Source organism: Mytilus edulis, chromosome 13, assembly GCF_963676685.1.
Source record: "Mytilus edulis chromosome 13, xbMytEdul2.2, whole genome shotgun sequence".
Taxonomy (NCBI): Eukaryota; Metazoa; Mollusca; class Bivalvia; order Mytilida; family Mytilidae; genus Mytilus; species Mytilus edulis.
This window is the reverse complement of record NC_092356.1, coordinates 64,765,012-64,784,174: the sequence shown is the minus strand read 5'-3', so window position 1 is coordinate 64,784,174 and position 19,163 is coordinate 64,765,012.

The window sequence follows — 19,163 nt, the reverse complement described above, 5'->3', positions numbered from 1 at the left end:
TGTAAAGTGTTTTTGTGAAAGATCTATTAGATTTTTTTTGTAATTTTCGTGCTCATTCCTTGATATTTTTATTAAGTCCCGCGTCAATTGCAACTAAAAAAACTTTTAACATTGTACCGTTATGGTAGTATTTCAAAATAACAAAAACAATCATTAGAAAATATTGAGAAAATGTTATGATAAAACAATAGGGAGAAAGAATAAGCAGAAAAAGAAAAATAGGTAGAAACCTTCTTCGATTGTTGTTTCGTGTCAGCCTGGTAACCATATACCCGGAACAATAGTACTTCAGCACAGGCCTGAAATACGAATATTCATTTAATGAATTTGTTTAAAATGTTATTTTATTCTTAGCATTACCAATAGAAACCAATTTTAGTCTTCTTCATAACAATTGTTTTTAGCAAATAAACCTCGTTTTAAACATTATTTGGATTAAGTAAGGAATGGTGTTTTTACATCCATTTAGTTGCATTTATGTATTTTCTTTTCTCTAGATATTTGTGTTAAACCAATCCAGATGTACAACGTATTTGCGTTTAGTTTGCGCAAACAAGGAATTACCCTCATGTGTTTCAACTTATACACCATTTACTCTAAGCAGTTTAATTGGTATGCCAGTCAGTATATAAATAATTCCAATGTTGTTTTTTTGGAATGATTTATGATGATCAGGTTATTATATATCTAAACCCGTTTAATGATAGTACTAAAGAGGTGACAAACAATTTTGATCAGCTTTAAATATGAATAATTTAGGTTGTTTTAAGAATTGTAGCAAAGTGTTGATTACACAATGGCAGAAAAATTATAGAATCAAGCTTACATAAATGTCTCTCTTATACTCCTTTATGTGTAAATTCATGAAACTATCAATCAGTCAAACAACTGACGACACCTTTTTCTACATTTTTAGTTAGTTTTTTTTCAACTGGAAGGTCAAGTAACGAGTTATACACCCAACCTAATTTTGAAAACAATCATTTTATACACCGGTAAAGATTTAAAAACAAAATAATAATGTTATACGTATTTTCTTTTGTAAAAAGATAAAGAAACAAAACATATTTAAAGAAAGTTTATAAATAAATGTTCATTTGAAATAGTGGAGGAATAGCATATTTAAAAATAAGATTTAATTGGAATATTTGCATTTCTTCAACAACTTATCTGTAAATGTAAAACGGAAAAATTGTAATTCTTTTATAATGGACACTGAAGGTAACACGGTAGTATTGGCATTACAGATTTTAGGTTGCTCTTTTGCGTACCCTACTTAGGTCAATGTATCTGAACAGTGTTATTAGACTAAAAATACAGTATCAACTGAACATACTTTCCCTAACTGAGGGATGAATTAGGTGTAGAAAAATATGAAATAATTTTACATACGTTTGAAATGAACTTTTGAGATTTATTTTTTATAAATTTTGATATAATTTTAATAAAAACTAGTGGCCTTAGATTTTTAAAAATAGCTAAAAAGGTAAACGGTCATGATACATATTCAAATTTATTTCTGATAAGTATAATGAAAGTACTTCAGTTGACTGTGTATGTAGATTTTTTCGCAGTGCTAGAAAGTGGTGAAAATCCTAAAAAGGCTATCATTATCCCTTATGGGCCAGGAAATAATACCGTGCCACCTGAATATATACTTGTTAGAATATAATATAAACATCACCAAACACTTTTATAAATGTGTTAGATACGTTACATAGTGTACTATTTTGCAAACATTGAGGAAAAAGGTAGATTTTAAGAGACAAGGATATTTTACCTTACCAAGAGAAGTAAAAATAACTCTTTATTGAAGAATTTTGCAATATTTCTGTTCATTAATATATTATATGTATATAATTCGTCATTTGAATCATTTTTAAAAAACGACATACGAATTTGCATTTCATGTTATTATTTATTGTACGATGAATATTTGTAACAAAATAAATATATTTAATAGCATGCATTTATTATATGTGACAAGAGGGTAATATTTGTTTGCGAACAATACAATTAAAAGTAGAAGAAATAAATCAAATAAGAAAGAAAAGTAGATTGCAAAGACATTGATGATAGTTATAGTAGAACAAACCCCAGCCAAACGAAGTAAAAATATCATCATGACACTAAAAAGGAAAATACAGTGAATACATTACAAACTTGGCAGTAAAAGAAAACATGAATGTGACCTAAGGTCCTCCAGACGGGTAGAGACTTCATGCATTACACACCAGACAAGTCCGGATTATGCTCATATAGTCCAGTTGCTAGTTTGTAATATTATAAACAAAGACAAGAGGAAGGGACTTTTCAAACCGTGTTGATCAAATCGATAACAGTCTTTTCAATTTAGAATTAAAAAATACTTTAAAAGAAACAGTAAAAAAGAATTTGATAGGCCAATACAAACACAATTAACATCGATTTTTAGAGACAGGGATGTTGCTAAGCATCTGTCCTCCCTATTTTATATAAATTCTTATTAATGATAGGTCTGTGCGTAAGTATGCCTATTTCACACACGTTATCTTAAAAACAACGCTAAATTGCAGAGATGTCGAAGCACACTATAAAACCTCTTTTTAAATTATTTATTTAACTTTACGCTCTTGGCATGAGGATATTATCTAGTCACTTGGTGACAATACTGAACGTATCTATCCGAATGAATTAGAATAATATGAAACACAGACTCCGTCAGTTTAGTCTGCCTCATATCTTAGCTTACATCTAGAAATTGACAATGTGGGTCGGATGAGAACAACACTATTCGACTTTTAACATCCCACCAGCCCCTGCATATGGAGCTAATATATCTGTAATTTATAACTCGCTTTTCTTTAATTATTTCCATCATAAAGGTTTTTTTCTCAAATAAAAACAACAGTAGTATACCGGTGTTTAAAAGTCACAAATCAGAATAACTAATCCGGGTCACAAACTAAAAACCGATCGTAACACATCAACTATAATAGGAAAACAACGAAAGCGCAGGTACACTGAGGTGCGACAAAAACAATCAACAATGCAACATATATATAACAACGAACTGTTGGATAACAACTGCCGTATCCCTGACTTGGTACAGTACCAGCCAAGAATTTCAGAAAAGAGTATCGAAAATAAAAATCTTTATTTTAACAAATGTTATAGGCGCTATTTAGAGCTGGTTGACCGTTTTGAAATATTTATTTCACAGTCAACAACACATTCTTCACAGGTTTTAAATGTTGGAACCACAAGCCTCTTTTCCTCGAATGTGACATGCCGATATAAGACTCATCATAGAGTAAAAACTTAAAACTTAAATGAATACCCAATGGTCGCCAAATTTGAAGCAGGATCTGCTCACACTTTTATGTGATCACCCTTGCATTTTGTTAGGTTCTTTTTTCGCAGTCGCGAGCTGTGTTTTGTATGCGATAGTCCTAGGTCTTTCATATAAAAGGCTTAGCAATTTGATATTGATAGTTATGTTTTGTTTTTAGCAGGGCATTGCCACTTCTCTTTTGACTATGAGTATGATAATTCCTTTGATAAATCTCGCGTTACTATTAATATCTCTTTTAATTTCGGTAATCCGACATGATAATATCATTTCATTTATGTAGTCTGTTATGTATACAACGAGTTAATTTAGAAACCGAAGGAAATCTTGCTACCTAAAATTATCACATTGTTATAGTGTTAATTTTGTATTTCGCTGTAAACATTAATACATGTATGGGCGTTGTCAGTCAAAACTGGATTACTTGATAATAAGTGTCCCACTCATGTTCACGTTTATCATATTGACATTTATCGGAAAGTTTGGAAAATAGAATTAAGTGTACCTTCAGGTATTGTAACATTTGATTATTTCATAGATTTCAAGCACTAACGAAAAAACTCATCATAGATACAAGGATAATAAGAAGATTCTTACATACGGATAGAAATATCAATCTCAAACACAAACTGTCATATCCAGTGTTCAAAGGCGAAGAGTAAAGTCACTTCTAGATATATTTTAAGGTTAAAAGAAACATAAATAAATCCCATCTTCAAACTAATGATAATCATTATATAAAAGAATATAAATATTTACATTGATGTTTGTATGATTCATTTGATAGATATCTACTATCACCTTTATGTCTGCCTGGTTTTCATCGTTTAAACCTTTTTTTCTCTACTAGTAATTGTTTTCATATCATGTCAAATTTGGATTTCAATTAGCAATTCATCTGTATAGGAAAGCTATATTCAAAAATACACATTAACCCAAACAAAACGAAAAACAAAACAGAACGCTTCAATGTGATATGAGAACAAAACACTGTCTGAACATGAACCCTGTCTTGTACAAGATCTACATACTCAGCCGTATGTTTTGTATGTTGGCTCAAAAGGTAATAATCAACTTCAGGATTACGTCACCACCATACCCAGACACAGTAGTGTAAGATATAACCGAACAGGATGATTTTTTACTCTTACCAGTTGAGAAGCAATGAATTTCATTTGTGATAATGGCGCTATTTCGTTTGTCGTTGAGTGAGGAAGCAGTACACTGTTAGAAAAAATTATTAAAAATAACACTCTTTTTCCTTTCTATGGGTTCGGCTTTCACCATTGATGTGAATGCCAAAAGTTAAGTTATGCAATACAATAGCCTTGAGGCATAGCCATGGCACAAATGTGCATTTTCTTGATACAAAATATTGCAAGAAGGGGATACAATTCTAATCTGAAGCTGAACTTCGGTCTAACTGAACTACACTTTTTCTGAAACCATTGATATTCACTTATCAAGAGATTAACTTAAAATCATATGCATTTTAGCTCATTTTACCACAAAGGAGTAGGTCCAGTAACACCTCTTTTTGGCCCAAAAATATAGCAGTTTTACAAAATTGTTAAAATGTAAACATTTAGTTATTTATTGGAAAGTAGAATGCTTCTGCTACATATATATGGGCGGTTTTTTCGCAATACAATGCACATATATCGGGTATTAGCATCATTAAGTCATGCTAAATTCCTTAAATCTTTACAGTTGTAGTTACATTTTAGACGGTTTCCGCCTTAAATGAAAGTGGCTGCATTTGTGTTCATTCATAATATTGAAATGTAAGTTGTAATTGATGATAATACATAACATATATAAAGGTTGAGGATGAACAAGGATGCGGCCATATTAATTCTTGACAAAAACCATCTACAAAGTGACATTTTAAAGCATATTTGATAGATTTTTCATGTCTAAGCTCCGATCGGTGCGTTTTTTATGACGTTATGTGAGAGGTTAAGCGCTATTAAACCAAGTTTAATCCACCATTTTCTTTTTGAAATGCCTGTACCAAGTCAGGAATAAGACGGTTGTTGTCCATTCGTTTTTGATGTGTTTTGTCATTTGATTTTGCCATGTGATTAGGGACCTTCCGATTTGATTTTCCTCTGAGTTCAGTATTTTTGTGATTTAACTTTTTTCAGTAAACATCTTTCTAATCAACTTATTGAATCAACTGAAATAGACACTTAAGTGTTTAAATAGTGTCCAAAATCTTTCGTCAGATGAGTCTGACATTTGAGGCCAAAATCGGCTCTACCGGACCTACCCCTTTCAGACTAATGAAAATGTTTAAAACATTCCAATGATGTCTGATGATATGACCGGAATGGATGTGAAAATACGGACAAAAAGAAAATGACTCGATAAAGCATGCATAAAACAATATTAAACTTTAAATAAATCATTTGTGAAGGCGAAATCATTCTTCATGGATCTCGAAATAATCGACAAAAAAATATTTTTTGAAAAAAAAAACAGCAAGGAAAAATACAATACCACAATGTGTGTCGTGTGCTACGCGCTTGTGATTGGTAACCATATAAGCAGAATTATATTAACTGACTCTTCAAATGATGAAAATAACAAAGGCATAGTTGAATTTACCTTAAGCAGCAATGTTCAAACTCTAACATTTGAAATCAAATTAAAATGATGTGCAAGTACCTAACAACGTGGAAATCTATATTACCACACGGGACATAAAAAGTGTAAATTCATTGAAAGCAACTTTACTTGAATAAGTTGTAAAGATTGAGTCTAATGATTTCTTTTTCAAAATTTATCAACGGAAAATGTCAGAAAAGTGAGTTATATAACGTTATCATATTAGTACTGAAGCAACTACTAGTAAGCTGATTACAATTCTAAGGACAAAAAGTTCACAAGCAGTAATTGAATATTAAATTTTATCATTGTCTTTCTAATTATCGCTTTTTCCGAATTTATCTGAATCAAGAACGGCTAAATCCAAAATTATTTACAAAACAAAGCATCACGTATAGAGCTTAACGCACAGAAGCGATCACACGATAGCAAAATATTTCCAAGGCCATTTTGTTCCTTCAGAAACTAACTATCAATCATTTATCACGTTTAATTGATTAAATTAAAATGTATATATATATATTCCTTGCATTACCTGTATATGTATTTGTATAAAAATAAACAAATCAGCATCATGCTAGTTTCATGAAATGAAGAGACAATAAATCCCATCTAAACAGATTTTTATCTATGATCAATTAATTGTTGTTTTTAACCTCAAGTAGCACGTTTAGCACTAGAGGTGGACATGATCACTTGGTTTATGACCCTCTTACTAACATAACTAGCAGCGTGAAGTATCTCCAATAACAAGACATCTGTACAAATAAAAAAAAACATATATTTTCAGAAGTTCTCAGTTTACAATATTCAATATTTTAACAAGATCATATTGCGTAAAAGCAATAAAATTATGTGATAACAATTATTTTGTTTGATTTTCACAACAAGCTGTGTTGTTAGCCTTGTAGATAACCGTATATCAGCGTCAACCCAGTTATTGATACACGGAAATCAATTTTAACGTTATCATTCATTCTAAATTTAAACAGTTCTTGCGAACAATAAAGGGAAAACGGTACTATTTATTCTGCCATAGGCGACAATATAAACATTTTCTAAATTTACCACTTTTTAAGATAAAAACCTGGATAAAACAGTTATATGTTGTGTTAGTACTTTATTATTGTGTTTTAAAAATTAAAGCCAAATAGTATCATGACCAACTTCAGACAGAGCTTGTTTATGTTATCAATGCCCACCGTCATTTTGCACCAAATTTATGAAATTTTGCAAGTCTTTTCGAATAATTTTCTAGAAAATATTTCAATAAGTTTCAAAATTTATATTGTAAATATACACACTGCAGTTATTCATAGATGAATAAAAAATATATTGTACCCTTACATCCAATCACAGTGCTCTTAAGTTGACGTCCTACGCCCTGTCCTGGGTACACAAAAGGCCAACCTAATGCTGGGAAAATTAAATACTACCGTTTTCCCTAAAGTATTACGAAATGAAGAAAAAATAAAATATATTGGAGAATATCTGGTCATGATGACACCAAATGTGTCCCGATTGAATGATGCTCATTTCTTTCCTGTGTGCAAAGATCTTAATTTAATGAAAATATATTAAATTATTATTTTAGGTGTAAGCTAACCATTAAACCCGGTTCCATTTTATATTACGTTCTACATTAAAACCCATCGTTTTTTTTTATATCTCAGACTTTCGTCTTTCAGTGAAAAGTAAGAAAATTTTACCACGTTCAATAATTTATGAATAACTAAATCTTAGTTTAAGACTTACTCATACATTATCATGTAAAGATTAAAACATTCTGCTGTGTAGTTTCAATTACAGTAAAATTGTGGCGACATGAGCAAAATATTTTTGGTATACTTACAAAATGATAAGTTTAAACCCCGTTTTGTGAAAAAAAAACTCAAAACCGCTGAAATTAAGAAAAACATTATTTGATGACTTTTTCTGTAAATTGACATTTGATCTATGGCTGACTATTTTGATCGAAAACGTAAACGTATTAACCGATAGTACATGTTACTTCTTTTTTGTGTTTTACAATTAAAGCAATGCAAGTGCCAAATCTGTCGTATCATCTTTCATTAAATACCGCATTTAATTGTATTGACATCATACCATTATGTCTAGCACATTATGCTCTTTTAAACAAAATATCATTTTGCCAACATTATGTTTTAATAATATCCTATTAACTATATACCAGACAACCGTTTGATAAAGTAATACTGCAAACGCAATAGATAAGATATATGCATTAAGAGAAAGTCATTAAACGCAAAAGGAGTAAAATTAAAGATATTAAAGAGCTACCTAATAAGACATTAATGTGCAATCTTCTGTTTTTTATCATATCGAAGGAAGAAACTAAACTGGAGGAAAGACTTATAAAATTAAGTACCGACTGCATAGATGCTGTTATTATGGTATTATGCATGTTTTCCTACAATAAGCACAACATTTCCTTATCATTGTATTTGTTTGGTCATATTCCGACGAAATATTACGTAAACGGGAATGCATTTGTTACACAAACATCAAATTAAATAAACATGTTGATGCAGAAACATAAAGAAGTAATAAACAGGAAAGAGATAAATTCACTAACAGACGAATTTTGGTACATTAAAGAAAGCAATTCATGATCTGTCTTCTGCTAAGCTTTCTGAAACGTATACTATATAGCGCAATAAAATGATGGTACTGTTACGTCAAAATTGACGCAGATGGACGTCTTCACACAAAAATCTATGATAAACGGGACGATTTCAACTTCCCAATTATCAATTTCCCATTTCTCAGCAGTAACATACCCTCTGCCCCTTCGTATGGTGTTTACTTATCACAATTGATATGTTATTATCGTGCTTGTTTACAATATACGGACTTCATATACAAGAGTGTGCTCCTTACACAGAAACTGCTTCAACAAAGTTATGAGGAGGACAGATTAAAATTGACACTCCGTAAGGTAGAACTGTTTGAACTGCTTTTATTGTATCTGAATGAATAATATGTATTTTCAGTGCATGTCTATAACACATTTTATTAACCAGCATTATGCTCGTATAATCATTGAACAATAAATGAGAAATTTGAAGGAAAGGGTAATACCAAACAGAATAATGTCAATTAAAAGAAGGATTTAGTTACAGATAAATATTAGTAATGCTCGTATGGTTTTCCGTAAGCTTGTTTATTTCGAACTCGGGATGTAATGAGTTTTCAATTATTTGGCTTTGGTCATTCCTGATGAAGGTTACTCAGGGAGTTTCAGAGTGTTACAGTTTTTTCATTGATTAAACATTTTGAAAAACTGAAGGTAATGATAATCTATATCTTCGGTGCATATATGTAGACGACCATTTAAGCTCGTATACGAAATAAGGCCATGCTGTTAGATTTAAACAAAGTTAAATATCAGTAGGTCGTTAGTTATTATAAAATTAAGGTTAAATAACTTTTCATATTGCATTTCCCTTCCACTGATACCAATATGCATGATTATTCATTAGTTTTTGTTATATTTAGTCATAAATCTATAAAAGGCTGTATGACATGCCACTTTTATCTGAAACCTGATACAAAGGAATTGAATACCTTTTATATCGATATTGCAGGATATAACCTGTGACTTTTGTAATCTACAATTACCACATAGTGATCAATCTGTTGTTGAGTTATGTTCTATTCTGTATGCGTAATCAGGCATAGAGCAAAACATAAAAATTATCCCAGAAAAGTGAACATGCACTGCAGGTAATTGTTGTAGCGAAGCAGTTTTCTGCTATCAACATGATCAAATTATGTTTCTTTGCAATTTACTATGACTATTTAATCATGGTTCAAAATATCATTGAGATGTGATTCTTATATGTAATTGCATGGCATTTCATGTTACAACGTTAACGTTTCTCTCTTTATTAACAACGCCTCTATGAGAAGTAAAACCGGATGCAAAGTTTATATAAATTTATCAACTAATCAGCACCACTGACAAGTATTTTGCTGATGAAATTAATGGGCATCTGGTTTACTCGGTATTTTTTTTATTTTGCATACAACCGTTGTATCGATGCCATTTCTAAAGCATGTAGAGGGCGTGTTTTTGTTATCATTTCGATTTTGATCGCAATTCAACTGCATATTTAATTTCACATTTCAATTGGTTGAATTTTAGCGACACTAATAAGTGTGAATAAACAGGTGTTTTGTAATAAGCCTGGTATCCAATATATCAGGTATATATACCCTTTAATTCACTACCCTTTATCGCAGCTTATGTTTCTTTAAAAAAAATAATTGTGCAAACAATTGTCACAAAATTCGAGATAAACAGTGCAATCATTGTTGTTTTACTTTCGAGGTTGTATTTTTTTTTCGTGAGAGCCGTGGTGTATTTGTTAGTGCATCGGACTACTAACACAAAGGTTCCTTGTTCGATTCCTGGTACGGGATGAAAATTTCAGGGACTGTATTTTCGGCTCTCCCTTGACACCATATGCGAGTATGGTCTTGAGGAAACGATGATAGTCCGTCGGAAGGGACGATACATGACTGACCCGTGTTTTGAGAGAGTCATATCTCTTTCACGTAAAAGATACCCTTGTAGATTTCGAAAAAGAGCAGGATAATGCCACTACAAGGCAGCACTCGCACCCGCTAAGTGGAAAGGGATTAATATAAGTTAAAAGCTTGTTTCCCAATCCACTATAAATACATATGTTTAAATTAAATTCATTCAAGGTCTAAAGTACAAAAAATCATTTAACTTAGTTTCGAAGCAACCACCTCATTACATTATAGACATTTTTAAACAATTTATTTTGACTTATAAAAAGGTATCCATAAACTGCGCGTCAAATAAACAAGAATCACATTTGATGAGAAAACAAATTCAATATGTACTTGCATTAAATATAATTATTGCAATCTTACATTGAAATAAATAATAAAAGAAGTCATTGTCCTCATCCATCTTTTTATTGTCATGCTATAAAAGATATTGTGTTTCTTCTAAGTGCATTAGCTCAAAAGAAACAGACGTTTACTGACCTATAATAAGGCGAAAGAAAGTATTTGGAAAACATAAATCAATAGAGGAACTTTTTCTACAGCTCACTCAGTGGAGTTCATCAATTTAATTAAATTAAAAACATATTCAGAAATTTAGTTTTTGAATGTCAATGAACAATTTGCATGAATATGACGGACACCTAATATAGTTCTATAACTTTAATGTGTATGTACATTCTAAGTCATACATTAATAATTGTATTGTATTATTTGTTTCTCTGTTGATGTGTTTTGGTATGGTTAAATCCCGAATCCTATACATATACATCGTTACAATTAACTCCATTCTCTAATTTTATTGTAGGTTTTGTAATTTTACTAATACGGGTGCATATGTAGAGGAAATCTTAAGTAGACATCATCAATTTTAATAGGGAATAGAACAAAAATGACAAAAGATGAACAAGTAAATAAACAAGAAAAACAAACATCTAGACAAAAATGCAAAAATTGGTCATCGCTCTAGAAAGATAGGCAATTACCTTGTGACAGCGGTACTTATACGGAATATATAATCCAACGTGTATTCAGTTTACTAGTGTTGAACAATGTACAAGCATCTTGATCCACAAAAAACCTGTCTCTGAAAATGTTCATATCTTTCATTATAACCAAATGAAAAATATTTGCTTTTATTGTTATGCTGCTAGTGCATCTAATGTATTAAAACAACAAGAATTCAATATAAATAAAGGCAACAGTAGTATACCGCTGTTCAAAACTCATAAATATAAGACCGACACAGTAATGTCGTACTTTACTTTACATTCGTACTACTTGGAAAGCCAAATTATTACTTTTATTGAATAGCATAAGACCGTTTTCATATAATACAATACACCACATAAAACGATATAAGAGGAATGTCATTTTTTCGTGCCTAATATCGAACTTAATTCATTGTTTCAGAAAAAAATATATCTGACAAATCTAGAAATAGCACACACGCTACAAATCATTGATGGTATGCTTGTTTGGCAAATAGGAAATCACTTCAGCATTAATAGAGACGTGTGAACCAAAGAATTAAATCATTCAATATAGAGATAAGATCAAGATATAAAGACGACCTTGGAAAACAGTACAACAAAGTTGTATTATTGTCATCATGACAAACTTCGATAGAAGAAACATCGAACTGTGTTGAAATCTATACAATATTTGACGCAATTCTGTATACCTCACTATAAAATTGACCGAAATAATATCAACAATAAAACACAAAAGGCAAATGACAACTTCTTCTTAATTAGATTTAGAAATTTTGAACATATTCAATGAAATTAATTTATTTATTACTAACAAAGCAATCTCGTCAGGGAACGCGTACTTTTGTCTTTCAATATAACATGTTGAGTATTTGAAATCGAACTTTCGTCTTTAAGATACAAGTCCTATAACTGTTATCCAATTAACTTGTTTTAATTATATATGAACTGAGAAGCTCGACTGAGCAATGTCTTTCAAATTAAATGAATTTAGAAATAAATAAATCAGTTACTCATTTTGTTTAAACACTTGACGTTTTCCTTAGTTACGCGAGTGATTTTGCCTATCAATGTTTTAGTAAAGTTATTTAAGTTATTAAATTGCACAAATTGAATTTCATATCACAAAGCCGCCATAATATTTTATAATTTGATTTAGAGCTGACAGCAACTATATCAGTCTTGTTAATAATATTTGAGTACAGCTGATATACTTAAAAATAAGTTAGTTATGAACTAATTTGCGGACAATCAAATTTGTATTCCCTGCTGTGTCTGAATAACAACTTCTATTTATTGCCTTCACTATCTTATGTCAATAGGAAATAATTTTTAGAAGTTCACTGAAACTGACAGAATATTTATTACATTTGGAAGACGTGTTGTTCAACAGATATTCATCATACCATTTACAACCAATAATTGTCGTCTTTTACTTGTCAAATCTTCTTATGTAACAGTCTTCATATAAACAATTCTGAGAAATATGTAAAAACAAACTGTAATTATATCTTACTTTTACTTTTGATTGATTGATTTGTGTTTAACGCTACTTTCAACACTATTATGCTATCGATGCTGACATGATTAACAATTATATTGTCTTATGTAGACAAAACGCGCGTCTGGCGTACAAAATTATAATCCTGGTACCTTTGATAACTATTTACACCACTGGGTCGATACCACTGCTGGTGGACGTTTCGTCTCAGAGGGTATCACCAGTCCTGTTAACAAAATATTGAATTTTTTGAAAAACTAAGGATTTTCTTATTCCAGGCATAGATTACCTTAGCAGTATTTGGCACAACATTTAGGAATTTTGGAACCTCAATACTCTTCAACTTTGTATTTGTTTGGCTTTATAAATATATTGATATGAGCGTCACTGATGAGTCTTATGCGTACTAAATAATAATCCTGGTACCTTTGATAACTATTTACACCACTGGGTCGATGCCACTGCTGGTGGACGTTTCGTCCCCGAGGGTATCACCAGTCTGGTACCTTTGAATACTATTATAAATTCACTGTTTGCAAAATTACGAATTATTCGAAATTCTAAAGATTTTCTGATCCAAGACATAGATTACATTATACATATTTGTTGGTACTTGCACCTTAGACAAATAGTTTACCAATTATACGTACAGAAACGCTTGTTTTTTAGTATTTTAGTTTTGACGAAATTTGTTTAATTACACTACATAACACCATAGTATGTCAGCATGCACTTCCGAATCATATATCATCACTCGTAAAAGACAGAATGTTAATTATTTACACCTTTGAAAAAACTTTTGTTTTAAATAAATGCATTAATATATACCCGTTGACCTATGTTGTATTTTTTTCACAATCGAAATTTATATAACATACTAGCTAGTCATTTGTGTTGAAAACAAGCAATAGTGGGTAAGATATTTGAGGCAAAATGTCGCCTTAAAAAGAAAACCAAGAATCGACATATTTGTGATAATACACATCCTCCAAAATTTTCCATTAACGTTTGTGAACTATATATGATCACAGAAAGACAGGGCAATTATTAATATTACCTGACTACAAGTACTTTGTTGTTTAATATTCATATCATCTTATAATTAAACATGTTCTTCTTCCTCATAAGTCGGAGATTACTACGTTTTAATGATTTTCTACGGTAATGACATATAACATCAACTTTTTTTTTAGCCATTACCGTTTACAAAAAATGCATAAATTGGTCTCTTTTTTTTTTTTTTTATCTAAATGTATATTTTTTGTACATAGTTGTATGAAACGATAACAAATATTCCGTTTTGAACTTTTGATTTGATGCACAACATGCACAAGGTAAGAAATTAGCAGTTTGGTTCATAAATATCTGACTAAACTGTAGATCTTAACACTGGACCAAAGAATAGCTGCGTTCATACTCGGTTGAGAAGCATGTTTTTTTTTTAAATGTAACCGAAATGTTCTTTATATATCCTGATTTTTTGCTTAGAATTGTCAATTAGTCATTTTGACGATATCATAATACCTTCATATGAAAATGTCGGAACAATTAAGAGAATATTTCGATTTCGTTCAATAATATTAAATTATACACAAAATGAACTATTAACTTGCTACTTGTTTTTTATATGTTCTATCGGTTTCCTTTGCCTCTTTTTTACAGATGAAATATGAAAAGTAAATTACACTTAGTATCTACAAACCAAAAATTAAAAACAATTAACGTGAATTTATGAAACACCTGGTAAGAGCTATTTGTTTGATGTGTTAATGACATCAAAACGATAGCATATGTGTGACGTGTTAAACATACACTCAAGTTTTGTGAGAAAAGGTTTTGATTTTTGCTTGCTACGTAATGTAGTTTACTGTGAATACACAATAGTATATACTATGCCGAACTCATGTGAAATAAAATTGACATAAACCTGATTTTCAGTAGTTGCATTTTGTTGGTGTGTTTCTTGTTTTTTGTATAAATAAGACCGTTGGTTTTCCTGTTGAAATGGTTTTACATGAGCTATTATGTAGGCCTTTTATAGTTTGTGGTTTGTCGTGAGTCACTGCTCTGTGTTGAAGATCAAACTTTAGTCTATGATTATTTATTTTTAAATATTGTGAATTTGATGGATAACTATCTCATTGGCACTCATACCACATCATCTTATATCTATATTACACATACAATATCCCAATGCACAATTACCATCAAAATCATTTATTTACGTCGTAATGTAAAAGAGGGGGTGAACCAGAATCAATGAACTGCAGATTTACTCATCCTGCACGTATCAGATTCTTGAAATGTATGCTAATTTCCTTTTAAGATTTTAGTGACTTCATTTTAACTATAACTGTTGTCAAAAATTTGTTTCTTTCGTTTCTTCATAAAGTTAATAGCAAATTAACGAATCATGTGATAAACAACCACTCCTTTAAACCTATATTTGGATATTAAAAATGGAACTATAACCTAAAAATCTTAGATAATTGAAAATTGCGTGTAATCTGGTATCGTATTGATATTTTCTTATCTTTGATCTAGTTCTTCCTTACTTATTAATTGACGATGAATAGGACTTAATGTTTTATTCTAATTTGATGGCCTGCCCAAATCAATTAAACTAGATTCGATATCTAAGTTTTGAAATACTGCATTAACTTAAATGGGTAATAACTGCAACTGACTGTATTAAAAATATATCCGTTCAGCAGACACATTTTGCTTCTACGTCATATTATGGAATATATAACGGGTCTTCTTCTTAATTGTGCTATTCTTGGTAGGTACCTTTTGAACAAATAGCTCTAAACGTTTTCAAGTCTTATGCATCCTTTGGAATAAACTCATCCTTGATTCCAGTGCTCTTTTTGTGTAATAAAGCTATTTCAGTGATGCTTGAATAAAAAAGTTAATAGGGACAAATAAGATCTGCAGTTAAAAAATCATTCTGGGCCAAACTAGGAATGGCTTGCTAAATAAAGGTAAGGTAATTAATCCTGGGGTAGAAAAACGTCAGCTTAAAATAAAAATTAAACCGATAATTAATGATAATGACTCAATCAATGTTAAGTCTTTCAACCAACAGTTGCATTCACTTAGTGTTTGTTAATAAACTCATTATAGATGGCATGATTCAAATTTTGTTTTCCGGCTAGAAAAGACTCAACATTGACGTTCGTTTGAAAAAAGGTTAAACCTATAAACGGCATATCACTTCCCATGTTGTTTTTTGCTTTTTTATTTGTCGGTCAGAATAACTTTTAGTTTACTAGTATTTCTATACAGTGAAAATTTGAGCGATGTTAAGGTCTCCTGTAACGCTTCAACGCATCAATGTAAATATAACGGAAAATGACGAGACTGTCATCTAAGCGAGAGGGTTAGCGCTATAAAACCAGGTTTAATCCACCATTTTCTACATTTGAAAATGCCTGTACCAAGTCAGGAATATGACAGTTCTTGTCCATTCGTTTTTGATGCGTTGTGACCAAAATGACACAGACATATACAACTATAGGTCACCGTACGGCCTTCAACAATGAGCAAAGCCCATACCGCATAGTTAGATATAAAAGGCCCCGATATGACAATGTAGAACAATTCAAACGAGAAAACTAACGGCCTAATTTATATAAAAAATGAACGAAAAAGATGTAACACATAAACAAACGACAACCACTGAATAACAGGCTCCTGACTTGGGACAGGCACATACATAAATAATGTGGCGGGATTTTAACCACAACCATGGCTGTTTCTAAAACCAGTCAATGTATTGAAAATGGGGACTGAAACATTTATGCTAGTAAATTTGAAAAAAAACTGATATAGATGAGTCTTTTTAAGACGAAACATACGTCTTGCGTAAATACATAATTTAATCCTGGTATCTATGATGAGTGTATTTTTTCAAACGAGCAATTACAAACTAAAATGTACTATAAACACAATTATTTCTAACACATTCACGAACCCGACAGTTGTGGATGCTTATAAAGTCTACTTTTATGACAAATATATTTAACTTCGTGTTTGGCCTTTTAATTTCGTTTTATTCGAGTGTCACCGATGTGTTTTGTATTCATGGTGGATGCCTGTCGCGTATAATTCTCACTTTATCAGTATTTGTAACATTGACATATATGCGGGAGGTTTGGCTAGTTGTAAACCATGTTTAATTTACTATTTTTCCTTCACATATCCTATACAAAGTCAAGATTATGGCAGTTATCTAATAATCCGAGTCCATGTATGTTTGCAGTTCTTTTCTGTTCTGTTGGTTTTCTCCTATAGTTGATGTGTTTCCTTTTGATTTAGTGTGTAAACCGGGTTGATGATTTGATTTTCGCAAATTAAGTAAACGGATTAATGCGACCATCAAATTACAAATTGAAGCCATTAGAGTTTAAAATACAATATTGGTATCTCCATTCTGATAAAATTGAAAACAACGTTAAAACATGCATTTAAAATCTTTCATACGTCGTCTGTGCTTGCGAGTACGTTTCAAATGCCACGAAAATTAGTGACGTCATCCAAACAAAAGGAAAGTTACAAACGACATTGCATAATAAAGATGTTTTTTTTTATGTCATTAAATCACAAATAAAATATTTTTATTAATTCAATGTCGTGATTAATAAATAAAAACACACGTTATTATAATTTAGTCATATCTTTCAATACAATGTTACGACCGTTGTATCAAGTTTTGGAATTTTAAGAACATAGTTCGTTTTTTGTATAATTCGAACTTGAATAGCAATTGACAGACACAGCGAACACATTTTTTTTTATTTTGAAAGTAAATATAGAACAAATAAAAATAAAAACATCATGTTGTCAATCTCTGACATTACGAAGGATCACGTTTGACAAACAGAAGTACATCTAATTATTTCATCACAGTTTGTCTCAGTTTTAATTTGTGTTACTTCGATTTGTCATTTCTTAATCGATTTAAGAGATTTGAAAGTCGGTTAATTACAGTCGCCTAAGCCACGGTTGAAATTCAATCTAGAAGATTTATCATATCAAAACGAACTCTTTCAGTCTTGTTTTGATGAATGTTTTAGATACTTTGATTATATTTTCCTTATGGTATATAAAGAGGTGGTAAGAGGTTTCAGTTTTCATAAATCTATAGTTGTGCAGTTGCTTATCTGATAACTTGGTTTTGTTGATTAATAGACAGAAGCAACAGAACTCTCTGTGAATATGAAGATCAGATATTAGTGGGTTAAAAGGAGATATCTAAGTACGCACACTATTGCACCCACCTGGATAATAAACGGTTTATTCCTTTAGAGATCATTTGATATCAAAATTGTTGTTAAAATTTGTCGTTCCATTATGTTATGAATAAAAGAAAATTCCGCTTCAAAGGTGAGTGTGACTGTCTTTGCCCTAAATGAATTATAAGTTTAACTTATTTACATAAATGAATAATGATGGTTTCTGTGAAGATGTGTTTGATTTCCAAAGGTTATCGTTGTATCAGACTAATATTTCAGAATTTTCTTTTGCTTGACATGTTTGTCAATATAATTGACTACAATGTAAGCAATCTGTCAAACAGAATACTGTATAAAATTGATTGAAAGTTCCTCATTCGTCTAGGTAATGCATTGTAGTCCACTCAACAACAATCAATTAACATGAATTTCATCTCTTTTCTTTTTGAATCTAGACGGTGGCGTTGTACTCTTGTATCGAATATTAGCAATATTGTGCCGTGTCTGAATTTTACCAGTGATTTTTTTTTGCAATATAAATACCGTTCCCATATTATATTAGTTTTAAAACTGATGATAAACATTTCAATTTTTGGTTGTCAACACTTGAAATCGAGTTCTCATGTGAAGCGTGAAGTGCAGAACTGAATGCGTCGGCGAATCCTCTGGGCTACCAATTTGTCCATGTTTAGATATACACTTTACGTATGTCAATAATACCATTATGTGTTTTACAATATTTCATTTCTGATGGATAATTGGGGTGCATGATTCATACAATGAATCTCATTGTGATTCTTGTTAAGCAAAATTTAGTGAACAGAAATTCTTTTTTGGAAAAAAAGCTATGCAGCCTTACTAGGTGCCACATTTCTGGCATTTTCATTTAGTTAACGATTTTGTATTCAGGAAATGGAAACTGCAAAGATAAG